Genomic DNA, 22,113 nt, shown 5'->3' on the forward strand with positions numbered 1-22,113 from the left:
ATCAGGCGTCGGCAACATAGGCCTTACCCACTCAGGGAATACCGCCAGCAGGTGTCCTATCTCACCATGACTGCCGCGCTGTGTGTTAAGAGGCTGCGCTTCAGAAGGGAGGTGGTTGCAGAGATCTGCCAGCTGCTTCACAGAGATCTGCATCCACAGCTGATGTGCAGGATGTCTCTGTTGGTGGAAGTGAAGGTCACGGTGGCTCTGAACTTTTATGCAGCGGCTCCTTCCAAGCCGCTGCTGGGGACATAGCTAACATATCCCAGTTCGCCGTGCATCGCTGCATCCGGCAGGTCACCGATGCCCTTTTCACAAGGAGACACCAATTCATCTCCTTCCCCATGACCGTGGAGAGGCAGGAGCAGCATGCAGTCGGATTTGCGAGGATCGCAGCCTTCCCCATGGTGCAGGTCGCCATTGACTGCACACATGTGGCTTTGCGGGCACCTATCGACAATGCCGAGGATTACCGCAACCGGAAGGGCTACCATTCCCTCAATGTACAGCTGGTGTGTGACAACAGGCAGCGCATCCTAGCTGTCAATGCCCACTTTATAGGCAGCAGCCACGATGCATTTATCCTGCGCCAGACTACTGTGGCTGACATGTTCCAGGCACAGCCACCCCCAAGAGGATGGCTTATCGGGGACAAAGGCTATCCTTTGTGTACATGGCTCATGACCCCGCTCTGCGCGCCTAGGACCCCTGCTGAGGAGGCATACAACGAAAGCCATCAAGCCACAAGGAACATCATAGAGCAAACGATTGGCGTCCTCAAGCAATGGTTCCACTGCCTGGAACGCTCCAGTGGATCTCTGCAGTATTCGCCAGATAGAGTCTCCCAGTTCGTCGTCGTTTGCTGCATGCTGCACAACCTGGCTATCCGCAGGACTCAGGCACTGCCACCTCACGTTAGACCACCACCTCAGGAGGAGGAGCAGGAGGACCATGAGGAGGAGGAGGAGGAGGAGTACCAGCCCAGGAGGGAGCCACAAGGTCCAAGGGCCATCCGTCGGTGGCTTATTGAACGACACTTCTAGGCCCCCTGTCAGGGAATGGTTGTGGCAATGAAGGGACATGAATGCTGCCGCTCCGCAAGCCCTCAGCTGGTTAACGCAACAACCACTTCAAACATCAAACATGCACAAGCTGAATAAAGAAAAAGCTTTATTGAACAAACTCAGGGCCCTTCCCACATGAAACCCAAAAACAGACAACACCCCCAAAAAACAGTGAAACACATGACTCACTCCCACAACCTGGGGAGGAATAACAAAACTTTTCCATCCAAATGGCCTTCATCCTCGGCATTACCAAAACAACCACCCCCATAGACAACACAACCACCCCCATATAAAAAAACATTTGGCAACACCCTCTACTTTGTGTGCCGAGAGGGCGAGTCCTTGTCCAGCCTTTTCCGGCCCCTGGCCGACCTGCTGCTCCGCCTCAACCTGGGCCCTGTGGGTGCTGCAAGGCTGAGGGAAGGCTCCTGAGGGGCAGATGGCGTGATGGCAGATGCCCTTGGGGGTCGGCCTAGACGAGCTCTGGCCCTCGAGGGGCCGGCTGCTGACTGCTGCAGCTGTGGCTGGGCAACAATGGTCTCTCCAGCAGCTCGTGGCAGCTTCACTGGGGGAGTGGCAGTGGCGGCTGCAGCAATGTGGGCAAGCTGGCTGATGCCAGGTGCTCGCTGCTCACCTGAGACACTGGCACTCGGCCGGGCTGGCACTGCAGCAAGCGCAGCAATCTGCTGAAGGCCAGACCGCTGTGCTGCTGCAGCGCGGCGGGTGCCCTGGCGATGCCTGGCTGACACAGCGAGTGTGGCAGCAGTGAGTGCCCGTACTGCCCTGGTCTGTGCCCACATCAGACCAACCAGTGACTGCACGGCACCACTGATCAACTGGCCACTCGCTGCCTGTGCTGTCCTGAAGTCGTCCCGACTCGTGTCCTGTGCTGCCCTGAATTTGGCCCGACTCGCGTCCTGCGCTGCCCCGAATTGCTCGAAACCCCTGGCCTGTGCTGCCCTGAGTTGCTCGAAACCCCTGGCCTGTGAGTCCCCGAAATCGGACACACTATGAGCCAGGGACTCGATGGCCTCAGGCAACCGTGCCACAACCCCCATGAACTCAGTTTGCTGGCAATCTGAGTCTATGGACATTTGATCGAGGAGGCGCACCTCCTGGGTGAGGACCGCCTCCAGACTGGAGGCCGGACTCTCCCTCTGGGGAGAAGGCCGCCACGCTGCCCGACCCTTCCCGCGTGGCTGGACGCCACTGGGCCCAGCAACTACACTCCCCTGCAACACTTCCCCCCTCTGGGGAGAAGGCCGCCGAGCTGCCCGACCCTTCCCGATTGGCTGGACGCCACTGGGCCCAGCAACTACACTCCCCTGCAACACTTCCCCCTGGCTCTCCTCCAGGGAAGACGTATCTCCTCCATTGCCGTCCCCTGGCGTGGATGAGGGTTCCCCTGATGGGCCGCCTTCCTCTTGCTCCTCCTCGTCCTCCTCTTCCGATGGACTGTCACTGGCAGCTGCAGGGACCTCCTCCTCACCAGCTGAAAGCAGGAAGGCACAAGAGTAGCTTTAGAGTGAGGACAGGGCGTCAGCGAGGGAGGCATGAGTGGTGGCATTCAGCGCATTGGTCGGACAGTGGCAAAGGATGTAGATCTGAAGCACAAGGGGAATGAGAGAGGTCCAAAATGTGATGTCCTTACCATTGGGGCCCAGCACAGGGTCGGCATCTCCACATGCAACGGGGCCAATCAGCCGGCCACCCATGAGTCAACCCACGCGCTCCTCCAGGTCACTAAGCTGCTGGAACTGGGGACGGCCTCCCCTGGTGTCAGCCCGGCTCCTCAGATTCTGGGCCAGCTTGGCCTGCAAGAGAAAGGACGGCCTCAAAGTACAGTGTGGTGCCCTGTTGTTGTGTGCACTGCCTCCCATGGTCGAATAGCTTGGCCAGTGTGGTGCCCTGCTGTTGTATGCACTGCCTCCCATGGTCGAATAGCTTGGCCAGTGTGGTGCCCTGTTGCTCTATGCACTGCTTCCCATGGTCGAATAGCTTGGCCAGTGTGGTGCCCTGTTGCTGTATGCACTGCCTCCCATGGTCGAATAGCTGAGCCAGTGTGGTGCCCTGTTGTTGTATGCACTGCCTCCCATGGTCGAATAGCTTGGCCAGTGTGGTGCCCTGTTGCTGTATGCACTGCCTCCCATGGTCGAATAGCTTGGCCAGTGTGGTGCCCTGTTGCTGTATGCACTTCCTCCCATGGTCGAATAGCTTGGCCAGTGTGTAAAGTGCAGAAAGTGCAATTGATGTTCATGCCAGTGCCATAGCTGCTGGATGAGGGCTGGCCATTAGGGCTTTGAGGTCCCTTTGCCCATAATGTGAGGTGCACATGCAAGGATGAGGAGGACACTGGAAAGGGTACTCACCCTGAAAATCCGAGTGAGGTCGTTAAACTTTTTCCGGCATTGGACACCAGTCCTGGGGACATCGCAGGTGGCTGTGACCCTCTGGGCGACATCCCTCCAGGCTTTCCTGCACACCCTGGTGGCAGGCTTCTTGCCACTGTCCGGGAACAAGATATGGCGTCTCCTCTCCAAAGCCCTAACCAGCACCTTTAAATCATGGGCAGAGAAGCGCTGCGCTCGCTCACGGGCCCTCTGCATCCTTCCTGACGCTATTTCTCTCCAGCAGCAGTGTTTAGGCCTAGCTGGAGGGCTGCAGTATCCAGGGCGTGGCAGCAGACCAAGACGACCCTTCCCCCTTTAAGAGCTGGCCGGCGCCAGGGTGTCTGCTGTCAATCAAGAAATGACCGCACCTGCGCTGCGCCCGGCCTCGGAGGTATCGCTCTGCACCGCCGGCTTAGCGCCTAAAGATAGCCATGCATCGCCAGTTTTAGCGCTCGAGCAAACTCCTTGGCCAAAGCTACTGAATATCGGCGAAGTGGCCTCCACTTTGCGCCGGGCGCAAACTTTAGCGGCCGCCCGACTTTACCGCCCCAAAAGTGGCTATACTGAATTTCTAGGCCAATGTTCCATAGCATTGCAATGACTTTTACGCTGCAAAGTGATATTCCATTGCTATATTCTATTCCATTGAAAATGACGATTATACTGCACCGAAAATGCATTTAAATGTGCAATTGCATTGCAAATTGCGATTAAAATGCAAATGACATTCAGTTGCAATGTTGAATAGCAATGCAAATGACGGATCAAATTGCAAGGCAATATGCCACTGCAATGAAGTATTGCATTGCAACTGACTATTATATTGCAAGGTGATATTATATTGCAATGTTCTATTGCATTGCAGTGATATTCCATTGCAATGTTCTGCAGCATTACAAATGATTAGTATGTTGCAAAGTGATATTCCATTGCAATGGCCTATTGCATTGCAATGATTACTTTATTGAAATGTGATATTCCATTGCAATGTCCTATTGTTTTGCAAATGACGATCAGATTGCAAAGCAATATCACATTGCAATATGCTATTGCAGTGGAAATGAATATAATATTGCCAGTTAATAATCCATTGCAATCTCATATCTCCTTGCAAATGACTATTATATTGCAAAGCGATATTCCATTGCAATGTTATATTGCATTGCTAATGACAGTTATATTGCCGTGATATTCCACTGCAATGCGCAATGGCATTGAAAATGAATACTATATTGCAAAGTGACATTCCATTGCAAAGTGCTATTGAATTGCAAATTACTATTATATTGCAAATTGATATTGCAATGCAATGGAATATTTCAAAGTAACATTTCATTGCCATGTTCCATTGCATTGCAATGCCTATTATATTGCAAAGTGATACTCAATTACACTATTCTATTGCATTGAAAATGAGGATTATATTGCAAACTTATATTCTATTGCAATGTCCTTTTGCATTGCAAATGATGATCATATTGCAAAGAGATATTCCATTGCAATGTGCTGTTGCATTGCAAATGAATGTAATATTGAGGTGCTCTCTTCGTTTGATGCTTCATATTAGTTTGAGGGGCTGTATTAGTTTGAGGGGCTCTATTAGTTTGAAATGTTGTATCAGTTTGAGGGTCTGGATTACGTTGAGGGGCTGTGTTTGTTTGTGATCTTGTATCACTTTGAGCGGCAATCAGTTTGAGGGGCTGCATTAGTTTGGGGGCTGTATTACTTTGTTTGATGTGCTGTATTAGTTTGAGGGGCTGTAATAGTTTGAGATGTTGAATTAGTTTGAGGGGCTGTATTAGTTTGCGGGGCTGTATTAGTTTGAGGGGCTGTATTAATTTGAAGGGCTGCATTAGTTTGAGATGTTGTATCAGTTTGAGGGGCTGTATTAGTTTGAGGGGCTGTATTAGTTTGATATGTTGTTGTAGTTTGAGGTGCAGTATTAGTTTGAGGTACTGAATTAGTTTGAACAGCTGCGTTATTTTGAGGGACTGCATTACTTTGAAGGGCAGTATTAGTTTGAGGGTCTGTATTAGTTTGTGGCGCTGCATTAGTTTGAGGTGAGGCATTAGTTTGATATGTTGTATTAGTTTGAGGTGCAGTATTAGTTTGAGGTACACTATTAGTTTGAACAGCTGCATTCTTTTGAGGGACTGCAGTACTTTGAGGGGCTGTATTAGTTTCAGGGGCTGTATTATTGGAACGTTTGTATTATTTTGAGCTCCTGTATTAGTTTGACATGTTGTATTAGTTTGATGTGCTGTATTAGTTTGAGGGGCTGTAATAGTTTGAGATGTTGTATCAGTTTAAGGGGCTGTATTAGTTTGAGGGTCTGTATTAGTTTGCGGGGCTGTATTAGTTTGAGGGGCTGTATTAGTTTGAAGGGCTGTATTAGTTTGAGATGTTGTATCAGTTTGATGGTCTGTATTAGTTTGAGGGGCTGTATTAGTTTGATATGTTGTAGTAGTTTGAGGTGCAGTATTATTTGAGGTACTGTATTAGTTTGAAAAGCTGCGTTATTTTGAGGGACTGCATTACTTTGAGGGGCACTATTAGTTTGAGGGGCTCTACTAGTTTGTGGCGCTGCATTATTTTGAGGTGTGGCATTAGTTCGATATGTTGTATTAGTTTGAGGTGCTGTATTAGTTTGAGGTACTGTATTAGTTTGAGGAGCTGCATCACTTTGAGGGGCTGTATTAGTTTCAGGGGCTGTATTATTGGAGCGTTTGTATTATTTTGCGTTGCTGTATTAGTTTGACATGTTGTATTAGTTTGAGGTGCTGTCTTAGTTTGGGGCTTTATATTAGTTTGAGGGGCTGTATTAGTTTGAGGGGCTGTATTAATTTTAGGTTTTGTATTATTTTGAGCTGCTGTATTAGTTTGAGATGTATCAGTTTGAGGGTCTGGATTAGTTTGAGAGGCTGTGTTTGTTTGTGATCTTGTATCACTTTGAGGGCCAATCAGTTTCAGGGGCTGCATTAGTTTGGGGGCTGTATACTTTGAGGGTTTGTATTACTTTGAGGTGCTGTATTAGTTTCAGATGTTTTATTAGTTTGATGTGCTGTATTAGTTTGAGGGGCTGTAATAGTTTGAGATGTTGTATCAGTTTAAGGGTCTGTGTTAGTTTGAGCGGCTGTATTAGTTTGCGGGTCTGTATTAGTTTGAGAGGCTGCATTAGTTTGCAATGTTGTATCAGATTAAGGGGCTGTATTAGTTTGAGGGGCTGTATTAGTTTGATGGGCTGTATTAGTTTGATGGGCTGTATTAGTTTGAGGGGCTGTATTAGTTTGAGGGGCTGTATTAGTTTGAGATGTTTTATCAGTTAGAGGGTCAGTATTAGTTTGAGGGGCTGCATTTTTGAAGGGCTGTATCAGTTTGAGGAGCTTTATTAGTTTGAGGGTCTGCAATAGTTTGAGGGTTTGTATTAGTTTGAGGGTCTTTAATAGTTTGTGGGTCTGCATTAGTTTGAGGAGCTTTATTAGTTTGAGGGTCTGTGTTAGTTAGAGTTGGTGCATTAGTTTGAGGGACTCTATTAGATTGAGTTGCTGTATTTGTTTGAATTAGTTGTAATAGTTTGAGGTGCTGTAATATTTTGCAAAACTCTATCAGTTTGAGGGTCTGTGTTAGTTTGAGAAATGTTATTATTCTGAGGGGCTGTATGAGTTTGAGTTACTAGATTAATTTGAGGAGCTATATCAGTTTGATGGTCTGTATTACTTTGATATGTAGAATTAGTTTGAGGGGCTGTATTAGTTTGAGGGGCTGTATTAGTTTGAGGTGCTGTATTAGTTTGAGGTATTGTATTATTTTGAGGGGCTGTATCAGTTTGAGGTGCTGTATTAGTTTGAGGTAGTATATTAGTTTGAGGAGGTGCATCAATTTGAGGGGCTGTATTCATTTGAGGGGTTGTATTAGTGTGATATGTTGTATTAGTTTGAGGTGCAGTATTAGTTTGAGGTACCGTACTAATTTGAGGAGCTGCATTAGTTTGAGGGACTGTATTAATTTGAGGGGCTGTATTAGTTTGGGGGGCTGTACTACTTGGAACGTTTGTATTATTTTGAAGTGCTGTATTCGTTTGAGATGTTGTATTAGTTTTAGGTGCTGTATTAGTTTGAGGTGCTGTATTAGTTTGAGGGGCTGTATAAGTTTGAGGGGCTGTATTAGTTTGAGGTGCTGTATAAGTTTGAGGGGCTGTATTAGTTTGAGGTGCTGTATTAGTTTCAGGTATTGTATTAGTTTGAGGGGCTGCCTTAGTTTTGAGGGGTGGCATATTTTTATGGGACTTTATTAGCTGGAGAGGATATAGGAGTATGAGATGCTGTGACATTTTGATATGCTGCAGTAGTTTGACGGTCTTCATTCGTTTGATGTGTTCTAATATTTTAAGGTGCTGTATTAGTTTGAGGTGTTGTATTAGTTTAAGGGGCTGTATTAGCTTGTGTTGCGTGTTTGATTGAGATGCCTTAGGAGTCTGCGCTGCTATTCATTGTGAGTTGCTGTATTAGTATTAGATGCTTATTTTTCCCGAGCTGCCGCATTAGTGTGCAGGGCTTTACTAATTTGATTGGCTGCATTATTTTGAGGGGCTTTATTACTTTGATGTGCTGTTTTCGTTTGAGGTTATATTTTAATTTGAGGGGCTGTATTAGGCTGAGGTGCTCTCTTGGTTTGAAGCAAAGACTTGCATTTATATAGCGCCTTTCACGATCACCGGACGTCTCAAGCACTCTACAGCCGATGAACTATTTTAAAGTTTAGTCACTGTTGTAATGTGGGAAATTAGTGGGAAATTGCTGTGCGTAATATTTTGAACTGATGCTTTAATTTCGTTATTTTTATTGATGTATTATGTTAATTAGTTTGGGGGCCTAAATTGCTTCCAGGGGCTGTATTACTTTGAGGAGCCATCAAAAGAAAATTCCCACTTTAATTATTAACAGAATGGCTGCAGTTATAGCGATCAGCCCCATCACAGAATGCAGCAGAGCAGCTCTGAGAGGGCATTCAAACATTTGTAATTTAATTACTGACTGGCCAGAGCAGAGTGAAGGACATTGCCGCAACAATATGAGATCTACAGACGGGCCTGATGGTGTTTGAAACAACAATCGCATTGCTGGGAGGCTCCAGCTGGCAATTTCCATTAGTTAATTAATGTAATCAGAATTCTGCAGTCTTTGGGGCTTTCAGTTTCAATCTCAGCACTAAGTATATTGCATCACAACACGGATTTAACTCAGCTGTCGTAATCTGTTTGTGCCATTTTTTTAAAATAACTATTTTGAAAAATGTTGCAACCTCAATGTCCCAGTGGAGAACCCGCAGTGTATATATTAAATGTTCTGGGAATGTACCGCCACAGAGTATAATTCAGAGTGATTGCCTGCAGCATGAAGGGATACATCGCTGGAAACTAAAAATGCATCGACCAATTCAACATGTCCGGAAAATATACTACCCTATCATTGCCGTCATTGGTGTTCCCGGTAAGTTACTATAACCATTGAGGTTGTGTAAATCTGTGTGTGAGCTTGTCTCTGGTTTTGCTCGGTGACTGATAATGTTATATGCTGATGTACTGAAATGTCATGAATTACCAGTGCGGGATTATTCCAGTGCCTCAACTGAAAAGAAACTTCTGTTGGTAACTTACAGGCTCATGAAATTATCACATTACTGCCTTTAGTGGAATATTGTGTAGTGTTGAATAAGATAATCAGTGCGGGCAAATCTCTCAGAGAAGGTATTAGTGGGAGTATCTGTCACTGTAGGACTGTACTGAATGTGGGTCATTAACCGGATTGGAACATAAGAACATAAAAAGTAAGAGCTGGAATAGGCCATACGGCCCCTCTAGCCTCCTGCACCATTCAATAAGGTCATGGCTGATCATCGACCTCAACTCCACTTTCCCGCCTGATCTCCATATCCCTTGATTCCCCGAGAGTCCAACTATCTATCTATCTCAGACATGAACATTCTCAATGAACCAGCATTCACAGCCCTCTGGTGTGGAGAATTCCAAAGACTCACAACCCTCTGAGTGATGAAATTCTTAATCAGCTCAGTCTTAAATCGCCTACACCTTACCCGGATGTTATGCCCCCTACTTCTGGACACTCCAGCTAGGGGAAACAGTCTCTCAGAATCTACCCTGTCTGTCCCCTTCAGAATTTTGTAAGTTTCAATGAGTTCACCTCTCATTCTTCTAAACTGCAGAGACAATAGACCCATTGTACACAATCTCTCATCATAGGACAGCCCTCTCATCCCAGGATTCAATCTAGTGAAACTTCGTTGCACTGCTCCAAGGCAAACATATCCTTCCTTAGATAAGGATACCAAAACAGTGCACAGTACTCCAGGTGTGGTCCCCCAAGGCCCTGTACACTTGTAGGAAGACATCCTTACTCTTTTACTCCAACCCCCTTGCAATAAAGGTCAACACGCCATTTGCTTTCCTTGTTGCTTATTGTAATGGCACACTAGATTTCTATGCTTTTTGCACGAGGACACACACATCTCTCGGAACACCAAGATTTGAAAGTTTCTCACCATGTAAAAAATATTCTGTTTTTCTATTCTTCCTATCAAAGTGAGCAACCTCACATTTCCCTACATTATACTCCATCTGGCAACTTACTGCACATTCTTTTAGTCTATCTGTATCCCTTTGTAGACTGTTTGTATTCTCCTCACAGTTTACTGCCCCACCTAACTTTGTATCATCATCAAACTTGGATACTTTGCAGTCGGTCCCTCCATCTAGGACATGAATATAGATTTTAAATAGCTGAGCCCCAACACTGATCCTTGTGGCACCCCACTACTAACAGCCTGCCAACCTGAAAATGATCCATTTATCCATATTCTCTGTTTTCTGTCCATTAACCAATTCTCTATCCATGCTATTTTATGACCCCCAACCCCATGAGCCGTAATCTTCTGTAATACTCATTTATTAAACTGACGCCTTTTGGAAATCCAAATATCCTATATCCGCTGCTTTTCCTTTACCTCCCCTGCTAGTTACATCCTCAATAAACTCTGATAAATTTGTCAAACACGATTTTCCATTCATAAAACCATGTTCCCTCTGTCTAATCATGTTATCATTTCCCAAGTGACTCGATACCACTTTCTTCACAATAAATTCCAGCATATTACCGATGACTGATGTCAGTGGCGATGTATTACTGGGAGTCTCTGTCACTTTTCAATTGTACTGAGTGTGGGTCACTAACAGGAATGGAACAAATTGGTTCTGTTTTAAAATCATTGTTTCAGGTGACTGAGGTCACCCTCCTTTGAACAGCCTTTGTGTTTGGAATCTATGAGAAAGGGGAAGATTTTCACTGTTGCTTGAGGAGGTTTTGAAATTATAACCTCAGACCCGACGCCAACACACCGGATTTTGGTGATAAAATCCCTACCTTAATGTCTGGCCTCAGACATGGAGACTGACTGATCTGTAATTTCCGAACCCTTTTCCCTTTTCTTTTTTACAGTTAATTTATTGGCGATTGTGATCCTGTCTCGGCGAAAGTGCGGACTCTCCACCTGCACCACTCGTTACCTTGTGGCCATGGCAGTGGCGGATCTACTAGTCATTGTTACTCAGGTCATACTGAGGCGGATCAGATGGTATTATTTCCCAGATTCTTTCCTGGACATCACCCCTGTGTGTAGTGTAATCCTTGTGCTGTCCTGTTCGGCCACAGAATGTTCTGTCTGGTTCACCGTCACTTTCACCTTTGATCGATTTGTGGCCATTTGTTGCCAGAAGCTGAAAACAAAATATTGCACTGAGAAAACTGCGGTTGTAGTTCTAGCAACAACCTGCACGCTGATCTGTTTAAAAAACATACCCTTCTACTTTACACGCGAACACAGAATGATAATTGACAGTGTACCGTGGTTCTGCAGAACAATCCCAAGGTATTTTACTGAGCCCGGATGGGTGGTATTTGATTGGTTTGATACGGTTTTAACCCCATTGCTCCCATTCACTTTAATTTTGCTGCTCAATGCTCTGACAGTCAGACACATTTTAGTGGCAAATCGAGTCCGTAAGGGACTGAGGGGTGAGAGCAAGGGAGAGAATCACAATGACCCAGAGATGGAGAGCAGAAGGAAGTCTATGATTTTACTCTTTGCCATATCCGGCAACTTCATACTGCTGTGGTTAGCAAATGTTACAAATTTCTTATCTTATATAACTGCAGGAATAGATAATTCCACCAGCTCTTTATATAACCTTCGACAGGTCGGTTATATGCTGCAGAATTTAAGTTGTTGCACAAACACATTTATTTATGTGGTGACGCAGTCCAAGTTCAGAGAGCAGTTCAAGAGCGCGGTGAAATATCCGGTTACCTCAATTATACAATTAATTAAGAATCAGAACAACTGAGCGCCGCCCAGAGGCGGGTCCCAGTGTTTCCAGCCCAGGAATGTCATATTTAGGCACATAATTCCTTCAACTGAATTACACATAGGATCGCTGGTGATCTGAAAATAAAACCAGCGGCGGGGCAAGCAATGTTTTTAGGACAGGGCACCAATTCTGACTGACAGTTCCAGCATTGTCTTTTGGGACAGGACCACTAGTTTGTTGCATTCTGTCTGAGCTCTTCTGTAAAGAGTCACTTCAGCTATTAAGTGCAGCGATTTACTTGCAGCTTGTGGACTAAGAGCCTCGTCAGTAAGTGGGCAGACGGAGCAGAGCTGCCGACCAGAGGATTACATTACATCGATTATACAGCTAAAAAATCGCCATTCGACACAACTATTCTGTGCTGGTGCTTATGCTCCACACGATTCTCCTCCCATTGCAACTACCTCACCTCAGCATTTCAAGATTTCTTTCTATTCCCTTTTCTCTCATGTGCTCGTCTAATTGTCCTTTCATAACATCGAAGCTATTTGCCTCGACTACTTCCTGTGGTAGTGAAGTCCACATTCTAACCACTCTCTGAGAAATTAAATTGCTCCTTATTTATCTATTGCATTTATTAGTAACTACCTTGTATGTTTGGCCTCTAGGTAAGATTCTCCCACAAGTGGAAACGTTCTCTCCACATCCATTCTTAATTTTCCCACCTATCATTGGATTGTTATGTCCGTGTAATAATAAAAAAGTTACATACATTACATGGATCATCAGTAAATTTGGCCAGATTACACTCGGTCCCTTCATCCAAGTCATTAATATAGATTGTTATCAGCTGAGGCCTCAGCACTGATCCAGGTGGCGCCCCACTTGTTTCAGTTAGCCAATCTGAAAATTACCCATTTATCCCGAATCTCTGTTTCTGATTAGTTAGCCAATCCTCTATCCATGCTAACATATCACCCCAAACCCCATGAGCTCTTATCTTGTGCAGTACCTTTTTATGTGGCACCTTATTGAATGCTGTCTGCAAATCTAAATACACGACATCTACTGGTTCCCCTTTATACACCCTGCTCGATACATCCTCAAAGAACTCTAGCAAATTTGTGTAACATGACTTCCCTTTCAAAAAACCATGCTGAAGCTGCTTGACTGTATTATGATATTCTAAATGTCCTGCTACTACTTCCTTAATAATGGACTTCAACATTTTCCCAGTGACAGATGTTAGGCTAACTGGTCTATAGTTTTCTGCTTTCTGTCCCCCTCCTTGCTTGATTAGGGGTGCTACATTTGCGGTTTTCCAATCTGCTGGGATCTCTCTAGAATGCAGGGAATTTTCGTAGATTACAGCCAATGCATCCACTAGCCCTGCAATCACTTCCTTTAAGACCGTAGGATGCAGGCCATCAGTCCAGGTGACTTGTCCACATTTAGTCACATAATTTTGCCTAGTACTTTTTCTCTCGAGTGTAGTGATAGTTTTAATCTCCCCCTCTCCCTATAGTCCTTCATTATTTATTATTATTGGGATGCTTTTAGAGTCTTCTACCTTGAAGACCGATACAACATATTTGTTCAAAGCCTCTGCCATTTCGCTGTTTCCCATTATTAATTATGCTGTCTCATCCTCTAAGGGACCAACTTTTAATTTGGTTAATCACTTCCTTTTTATATACCTGTAGAATCTCTTACTGGCTGTTTCTATATTTCTTGCTAGTTTACTCCCATAATCTATCTTCTCACTCTATTATTTTTTAAGTCGTCCTTTGCTGGTTTCTAAAAATGTCCCAGTCCTCTGGCCTATCACTAACCCTCGCATCATTGCATGCCTTTGTTTTCAATGTGAAACCATCCTTAACTTCCTCAGTAAGACACGGAGTCTTTATTTATCTCTGCAATATATCTTTGCTGAGTTTAATGAAATAGCCACTAAAATGCCTACCACTGCTTATCTACCATCTTACCGTTTAATCTATTTCCCCAGTCCAATTTAGCCGATTTTCAGCAACGGAACAAATTTTTATCACAGCGTCGACATATAATAATGCAAAAATTAATACTTAATTACAGCACGGTGTTAAAAGCAAAATCTCTTCCTTTCTGACCTTACTCTGGAATGAAATATTCGGGCAATCAGCAATTCTTCAAACGGACCTTCACGCTGTTTCTTTGCCTTTATCAGATTGCACTCTATTCCCAGGATAATCACAGTTCCAAGCAAGATAAATACAGCGAGACACAAACGAATTGGGATTGAAGAAGATGTTAAGTAAGATCCTAGAAGATTATAGCAAGAGAGAATTTTAATGGGAAAATCTCCCCTTTTCCACGTCAAACACAAATACAGAGTCACTCTGTAATCATATCTAACCTTCGCCTGGCAAGTATGGAACAATCGTGATATTCTCATTCAGCATAGATTATCAGGGACAGACTCGCTCTGCGATGAATGTAATCGCCCGACTATTGTCTGTGTCTTCGCCATAAAAAAACTTGAGCTCATCCAAAACACTGTTTCCTTTATCCTAACTCAGTCCATGACCCTTTCACCCCTGTGCTCGCTGACCTCCATTGGCTCCGGTTCAGACAACGCCACAATTTTAAAACGTTATTTCTTGATTTCAAGACCCTCCATGGACCTCACCCCCTCCCTATCTCTGTAACCTCCTCCAGTCCTCCAACTCACATCCTCCTGTTCAAATGCACCGTGGACCTCGCCATGTCCCTATCTCTGTAACCTCCTCCAGCCGTACAATTTGCGTCCTCCTGTTCAAATCCCTCCATGTCCCTCGCCCCCTCCCCATCTCTATAACGTCCTCCAGCACTACAATTCTCGTCCTCCTGTTCAAATCTATCCATGGCCCCTCGCCCCCTCCCTATCTCTGTAAACTCCACCAGCCCTACAATTCTCATCCTCCTGTTCAAATCCCTCCATGGACCTCGCCACCTCTCTATCTCTGTAACCTCCTGCAGCCCTACAATTCGCATCCTCCTGTTCAAATCCGTTCATGTCCCTCGCCCCCTCCCTATCTCTATAACCTCCTCCAGCAGTACAATTCTCATCATCCTGTTCAAATCTCTCCATGGCCCCTCGCCCACTCCCTATCTCTGTAACCTCCTCCAGCCTCTACAATTCTCGTCCTCCTGTTCAAATCCCTCCATGGCCCTCACCCCTCCATATCTCTGTAACCTCCTCCAGCCCCTACAATTCGCATCCTCCTGTTCAAATCCTTCCATGTCCCTCGCCCCTACCCTATCTCCATAACCTCCTCCAGCACTACAATTCTCACCCTCCTGTTCAAATCTCTCCATGGCCCCTCGCCACCTACCTATCTCTGTAACCTCCTCCAGCCCTACAATTCTCATCCTCCTGTTCAAAACCCTCCCTGGCCCTCGCCCCCTCCCTATCTCTGTAACCTCCTATGGCCCTACAATACTCATCCTCCTGTTCTAATCCCTCCCTGGCCCTCGCCACCTCCTCATCTCTATAACCTCCTCCAGCCCCTGCAATTCTCAATCTCGCCTTCAAATCCCTCCATGGACCTCGCGTCACCCTAGCGCTGTAACCACCTCCTTCTTCCCTTCAACTATCCGATATCTGTGCCCAGCTCCAATTCTGACCTCTTTCACATCCTCGATTTTATTTGCTGCACCAATGGGGGGCCGTGCTTTCAGCTGCCTGTGCCCTAAGCTTTGGAATTCCCTCCATAAACCTCTCTGACTCTCTAGCACTCCTTCCTCATTTTAAGACGCTGGTTAAAACCTAGCTCTTTGACCAGGCTTTTGGTCATCTGACCACGTTCTCCTTATGTTGGTCGGTATCATATTTTTTGATCATTGTTCTTGTCAAGCGCCTTTGCAAGTTTTATTAGTTTAAGGCGCTATATCAATACAAGTTGTTGTTGTTGTTGTTGTCCCTGTGGATATCTGAGTTATTGGATTCTTCTTATTTGTACTGGCTACCGCTTAAAATTGATTGATTTATTACTCGTTTGATTTAACCAATTGTTAAAATCAAATGCATGACAATGTACAGAGTGAAAGACTTTCGAGCTAGATTGGCGGATATTTCCAGCAGAACACATCGATGGCAAACATTCGGCAAAAAGAGTAATCACGGCATGAGGAAGGATATGTTCTCAAAAATGCCAGTTTATTAAACTTGATTGCTACATCTGATGAACTGGAATCTCAGGCGGAATACAGTATGGATTGTGCAGAATGTTGTGTGCGTTTATGTGTAAATTCCTATGTGTGTGAGTGTGAGAGTTTGTGCATGTGCGTGTGTGAGTGCATGTGGGTGTGAGTGTGTGCGTATATGTTTGTTTGTGTGTGTCTTTGTGTGAGTGTGTGAGTGTGTGCTTGTGAGTGAGTGCATGTGTGTGAGTGTGTGTGATTGATTGTGTGTGCATTCGTGTCTTTTTATGAAGGTGTTTGTGTGTGTGAGTGCTTGTGTGTGTGAGTGACTAGGTAAGTGAGAGTGTGTCTGTGTGTGTGTGGGAGTGTATATGTGCACCTGAGTGTGTTTGAGTATGTGCTTTATAATGTGTGTGAGTGTGTGTGAATCTGACAGTGTGTGAGTGAATGTAGGTGTATTTTGTGTGTTTGTAAAGATGTGTGTGTGAGTGTGTGTGACTGAGTGTCTGTGTGTGCCTGTGTGTGTGTGTATTTCTGTGAATGTGTGTGCATGTGACTGTGTGAGTGAGAGTGTGTCTGAGTGTGTCTGAGTGTGTGTGTATTTGATTGTGTTTGTGTGTCTGTTTTAGAATGTATGTGAGTGTATGTGAATCTGAGTTTGTGTGAGTGAATGTGTGCATTTTTTGTGCGTAAGTGTGTGTGTGTGTGTATATGTGTGAGTGTATAAGTCTTTGTGGGTTTGCGTGTGTGTGTGTGTCTGTGTCCGATTTTCTGTTACAGAGAGCGTGTGTGTGTGCACGGGTGTGTGTGAGTGAGTGTGTGTATTGTGTGTGAGTGTCTAAGAGTGGGGATATGTGTGTGAGTGTGTGATTGTGTTTTGTGTGAGTTTGCCCGTCTCGCCGTCTGCAATGAGAATAAACTGACCTTTACAAGGCAAAGCAGTGCCGTTCTATAATTTACCGTTACGTTGTGGATACTATGGGGTAGGTTGTGAATATGATTGAAACATGCATAGGAGGACTCCAGCGATAACTGTCGAAATAATTGCATTTTCACTAGATGGTTCTGAGTTAGGAATCATTTAGTGTAAACAGCGAGAGCGAGGAACATCTCAAAGATTGTGTTTAACTGGCGGTAATATTTAACTTGTATAATAACTGTAACATCTCCTTCAATGTTTTCTGTGTTAACTGGATAACTGCTATTTTGGTTTACGGCAAAATGTCCCAAGAGAAATTGCAGCAACAGCTGTCATAATAAATGCAGAAACAATATCCCAAAATCTCCTATGCCTGATTTTTGCACAGTGGTTCTGTGGGAGGGCGGTTCGCCTACACATACATTTAACAGCAATTTAATACACGCCCCTCTCAAGCACATTAGGAAAAAGCATCAAATAAGCAGGAAAAATCTCAGCCCGGTGTGTTACTCGGAAAATCGCAACGACAGGATGAGGGAAATTCTTTCAATCCTGTAACACATCATATCACTAGATACCGCCGAAGGTAGTGGCAACAAAGTAATGTGTGACTGATTGATTCATTAGTTGTTTCATTGATCGATTGCGTGTTTAACTACTTTAAACATACATTCATTGATTCAGTGATAGATTCATTTATTCATTTATTCCTTCTTCAATCGATAAATTAAACACCTGATTCAGCCTCAATGGAAAATAAATAACTACAGTGAATGTGTGAATCTCACTCACCTCTTACAGTTATTTTTACCGGGTCACTCAGAGCCGATGATAGCTGTTTTCCCTCCACAATTCCCTTATATAGACAGATGTAATTTCCTCCTTTGGCGTGATCTATATTCCTGATGGTGAAGGTGACAGAATTGCTCCCTATAGCCGCAGGCTGGACATCCAAGTAATTTGCTTCTCCTTGCCTGTATCAGAAGAATGCGAAGCCAGGAATGTCTCGGGATTTGTACAGTTAACGGTAACATTTCCACCATTCACAGCAACACTGGAATCCGCTGATATAGTTGGTTTGGGTAGACCTGTAGTTCGAAAGGAACAAACATTGACAATCGATTCACAATGCAGTGCTGACTTATTTTTGCAATCCAAAGTATTAATGGTCTGCAATTGGGTATACAGAGCATAATTTCAAAGTTTGCAGATCACACAGACGTCGCAAAAATAGCGAGCAGTGAGAATGATAGTAAAACACATGAGCTGGCATAGTCAGGCTGTTGAAATGGGGAGAAACAATGCTGATTAAATTTAACACAGAGAAGTGTGATGTGAAGAACTTTGGTCGGAAGAATGAGGAGAGACAATATAAACTACAAGGTATAATTTTAACCGGGATGGAGGAAGCAAGAGACCTGACGTCTATGTAAACATGTCTTTGAAGGTGGCGGGAATGATTGAGACGGCTGTTAATAGCTCTATCAATCGAGTAACAGAGAACGCAATTAAGGACGTTCTGCTCAACCTTTATACCACACATGTTATGTCCCAGCAGGAGTATTGTGTCTAATTCAGGGCGTCGCACATTAGGAAGGCTTTTAAAGCTAAGGCTAAGGGACTATTTGGACAGTTTTTTCAGAGCCGACACAGGCTCGACAGACCGAATGGCCTCCTTCTGTGCTGCATCGTTTTATAATTCTCTGATTAATGGTGTTGCTGACAGTAAGGTGTCAGCTTGTGTGTCCAGGATTAATGGTTACAGACAAGAGCTGACTGCAGAGACCCTCTCTGTGAAGATTAAACAATGTTATGTTGAAAGATGGGTGATATTTTTATATACCAGTAGAGCTTTGAATATGTCTATTAAAAGTCTCTGCTCCCTTTCACTCATCTAGTAGAGTGACTGTCATTTCGAACCACCCACTATTGACAGAGGCTCTATATTGGCATTGGTAACGCCCTCCGTGGTTTGTGGTATTAACTGATTCGCTCTGATAAGTCGAGATGTAGGGGCAGAATTGGAAATCAGGAACACAGATCGTACAGTAAAAGCCACAGCCTGCAGAACATTGGTTATATTACACGTGGAGTACAGATATTCACTAATAAATTCCAGATGGTGGCGAGATTATGGATATCACATCTACTTGGCGTGTTTGAGGCAAATAGGGTGCATACATTTAAGGGGTCACTGGATAAACACATGAGGGAGAAGGGAATGGAGCAATATGCAGATAGGATGAGTTGAAGTAGTGTGGTAGCAGGGTCATGTGGAGTTTAAATACCGTCTTACACCAGCTGGGCCGAATGGTCTGTTTCTGTGAAGTAAATTTTTTTTCATACTGTGTAATGCAATAATGCTTCCTTTCCACAACAGTAAATGTCGAATTTTTAAACCATTCTTCAAATACAATGTCAAGGGCTGAGCGCAGGGAGCCTCGCTGTGAAATATAAAAACTGATCATTGAAACCAGTTAGATTTATTGGTAAAATACAAAGATCGTTGAATAGAAATATTAAGAATATGTATTCCTGTTCACTTACCTGCTATAGTGATGGTCACTGCTTCACTGATCGGGGACCATAACCACCGGCTATTGATGGAGATTCTATATTGGCACTGATAATGCCCTCCTTGGTCTGTACCGGTACCCAGGAGTGTTCCAATGTTGCTCTTTGTGACGATTTGAGGATAGTTCAGCGTTTGATTACCTTTGTAAAAATAGATTTGACCGTGATCCTCTCTGTTCACCGTGCAGGTAATGGTGGCCGTCTCTCCCTCTGAGTACACCCCAGTCAGCTGATCAAGTGAGATCCCTGGTGGTGTTAGCGGATCTGTGGTAAAATAAATGGAAAGAATAAATGAAATGGGTTTCTTCATTTTTCTTGTGCCATGAAGTTTGGTAACTCATTAAAGATTGTGATGTATTCAAGGGAAATGTTAGCATCAGCAACTGAGATTCTACAAAAGGGGAATTGACTGTTGCTTAATGAAGTTGGACAGAAAATATACGAGCTGCGGAACCTGTTCCAAAATCTGTGCTGTTCATTGAAATGTCCTTCTGTGATAGCAGGAGAAGAAGGGTTGGTTTGAAATTCATATTTCTGCTAATGTATTCGAGCCATAACCTGATTAAACTGAGTGAACAACTCCAATAAACTGTGTGGATTTTCATTTCACATAAAGGAGTTCAGTGTTGCTGGGCTCTGGATTGTGGGCTTCGCTGTCAAGGCCAGCATTTAGTGCTCAACCCAGTTGCCCTTGAGAACTGGTGGTCGGCCTTCTTCTTAAACCCACTTGTGTTCCCACAATGCTGTTTGTTACGTACTTTGAGCACTTTGACCCAGTGACGATTAAGGATCGCCACATATATTTCCAAGTCAGCATGATGCGTGACTTGCAGGTGGAACTAGGAGATGATGCTCTTCAGATGCAACTGCTGCCATCGTCCCTTTTGATGATGGTGGTCGAGGGTTTTCGTGCTGCATTCGAAATGCAATCCATTCAGGGATATGGAATCCTAAAATGTACTTAAGTGAAAATATTTCGCATATCAGGATGATTTTGTAAATCGCGTTCTGCAATTTCGGTTATCTGACTGAGAATCTGTAATATGACATGACCAGCCAGTCTGGTGGTGCCTCGTGAGGTGAATATACACTCAGTGGAGTTAACAGTCTGGCCAGATGAAATCATTTGCCACTAAATATTCCACTGTGGTAGTTCCAGAGGTTTAGGGAGTAAAATTGGAAATCAGGGACATAGATTGCGTGATGATAACAGACAGTCTGCAGTTCCCCTGTCAGAAGACCTGGTCTTCACATCACAAATTATCGGGTCTCTCAGCTCCATAACACAGCATTCCCTCAGTACTGAGTTACAGGGGCAATCATAATCTATCATCATAGTGCACTCTATTCAATTCAATGGAGGGTATAATTGGGCGAAGTTTAAAACGGGAGGCTGATCCCTATCCACTTCTTTCCCACCTGGAGGGTGTGGTTAGATTTATCCTCCATGTTTCGCCGTGGACTGTGAGCTCATGTTTTTCCTCGTGGTTGAATTCACAAAATTCAGATGCAATGGAGTATAAATTCGTCTTGTATAGTAACCCAAAACAGGCGACATCGTCAGCCCGTTTTACACATGGCCAGATTTCCATTCCCATTGCCTACAATGGAATCAGAAATCCGGTGGGTATGAATCGCGCAGACGATTTGCTTTATCTCATTTTGCGCTACCTCCCGTGATGAATTACATCCCCTTATCTCCAGTAACGCGCTTTGCTGCTAATAGGTTCACAAAGGGTGATTGCAGGGTCCAGTTTTACAGGGATCCTGTCAAGAGTTGAGAAATAAGATTAAAACCTAACCCCACTATTTATGAAAGGAGGGAGAGAGAAAGCGGGGAACTGGAGGCCTGTGAACCTGACATCAGTAGTAGGGAAAATGTTAGAATCTATTATTGAAGAATTGACAACTGAACACTTAGAAAATAATAATAGGATTGGGCAGAATCAACACGGATTCATGAAAGGGAAATCAGGTTTGACAAATCTGTTAGAGTTTATTGAGGTTTTAACTGACAGTATAGATAAGGGGGAATCAGTGTATGTGGTATATTTGGACTTTCCGAAGGCATTCGATAATGTGCCACACACTAAACAAAATTAAGGCTCATGGGATTGGGGATAATAAAATAGCATGGATTTCGGTTTGGTTAACGGACATAAAACAGAGTGTAGGAAGAAATGGATCATTTTCGGGCTGACAGGCTCCAACTAATGGGGTAACGTAAAAATCAGTGCTTTAGTCTCAGCTATTCACAATCTACAGCAATGACTTGGATGAGGAGACCAAATGTAACAAAGCCAAGTTTGCTGATGTTACAAAGCTGGTGCAACATAAGTTGTGAGGAGGATGCACGATGGTTGGATGGGGATATAGACAAGCAAAGTGAGTGGGCAGGAATGTGGAGAAATGTGAGTCTGGAACCAGGGTCCACAGTCTCAGGTTAAGGGTTTGGCCATTTCGGAATGAAATGAGGAGAAATTTCTCCACTGAGTGGATGGTGATTCTTTGGAATTCAATACCCCAGGGGGCTGTGAAGGCTCAGTCGTTGAGTATATTCAGGACAGAGGTAGATGGATTTTTGAGCATTAAGGGAATCAATGTAGATAGTGCAGGAAAGTGGAG

At 44.4% G+C, this 22,113-nt stretch overlaps 1 pseudogene; it reads right to left on the minus strand.

The window, feature by feature from the left end:
- The window catches only part of LOC147087225 (leukocyte immunoglobulin-like receptor subfamily A member 3), a 148,164-nt pseudogene extending 128,366 nt beyond the window's left edge, over nt 1-19,798 (minus strand).
- Between the last annotated feature and the right edge of the window lie 2,315 nt (nt 19,799-22,113).

Source organism: Somniosus microcephalus, unplaced genomic scaffold (assembly GCF_052327205.1).
Source record: "Somniosus microcephalus isolate GS21.2 unplaced genomic scaffold, FLI_Smic_1.0 unresolved_chr6, whole genome shotgun sequence".
Taxonomy (NCBI): domain Eukaryota; kingdom Metazoa; phylum Chordata; class Chondrichthyes; order Squaliformes; family Somniosidae; genus Somniosus; species Somniosus microcephalus.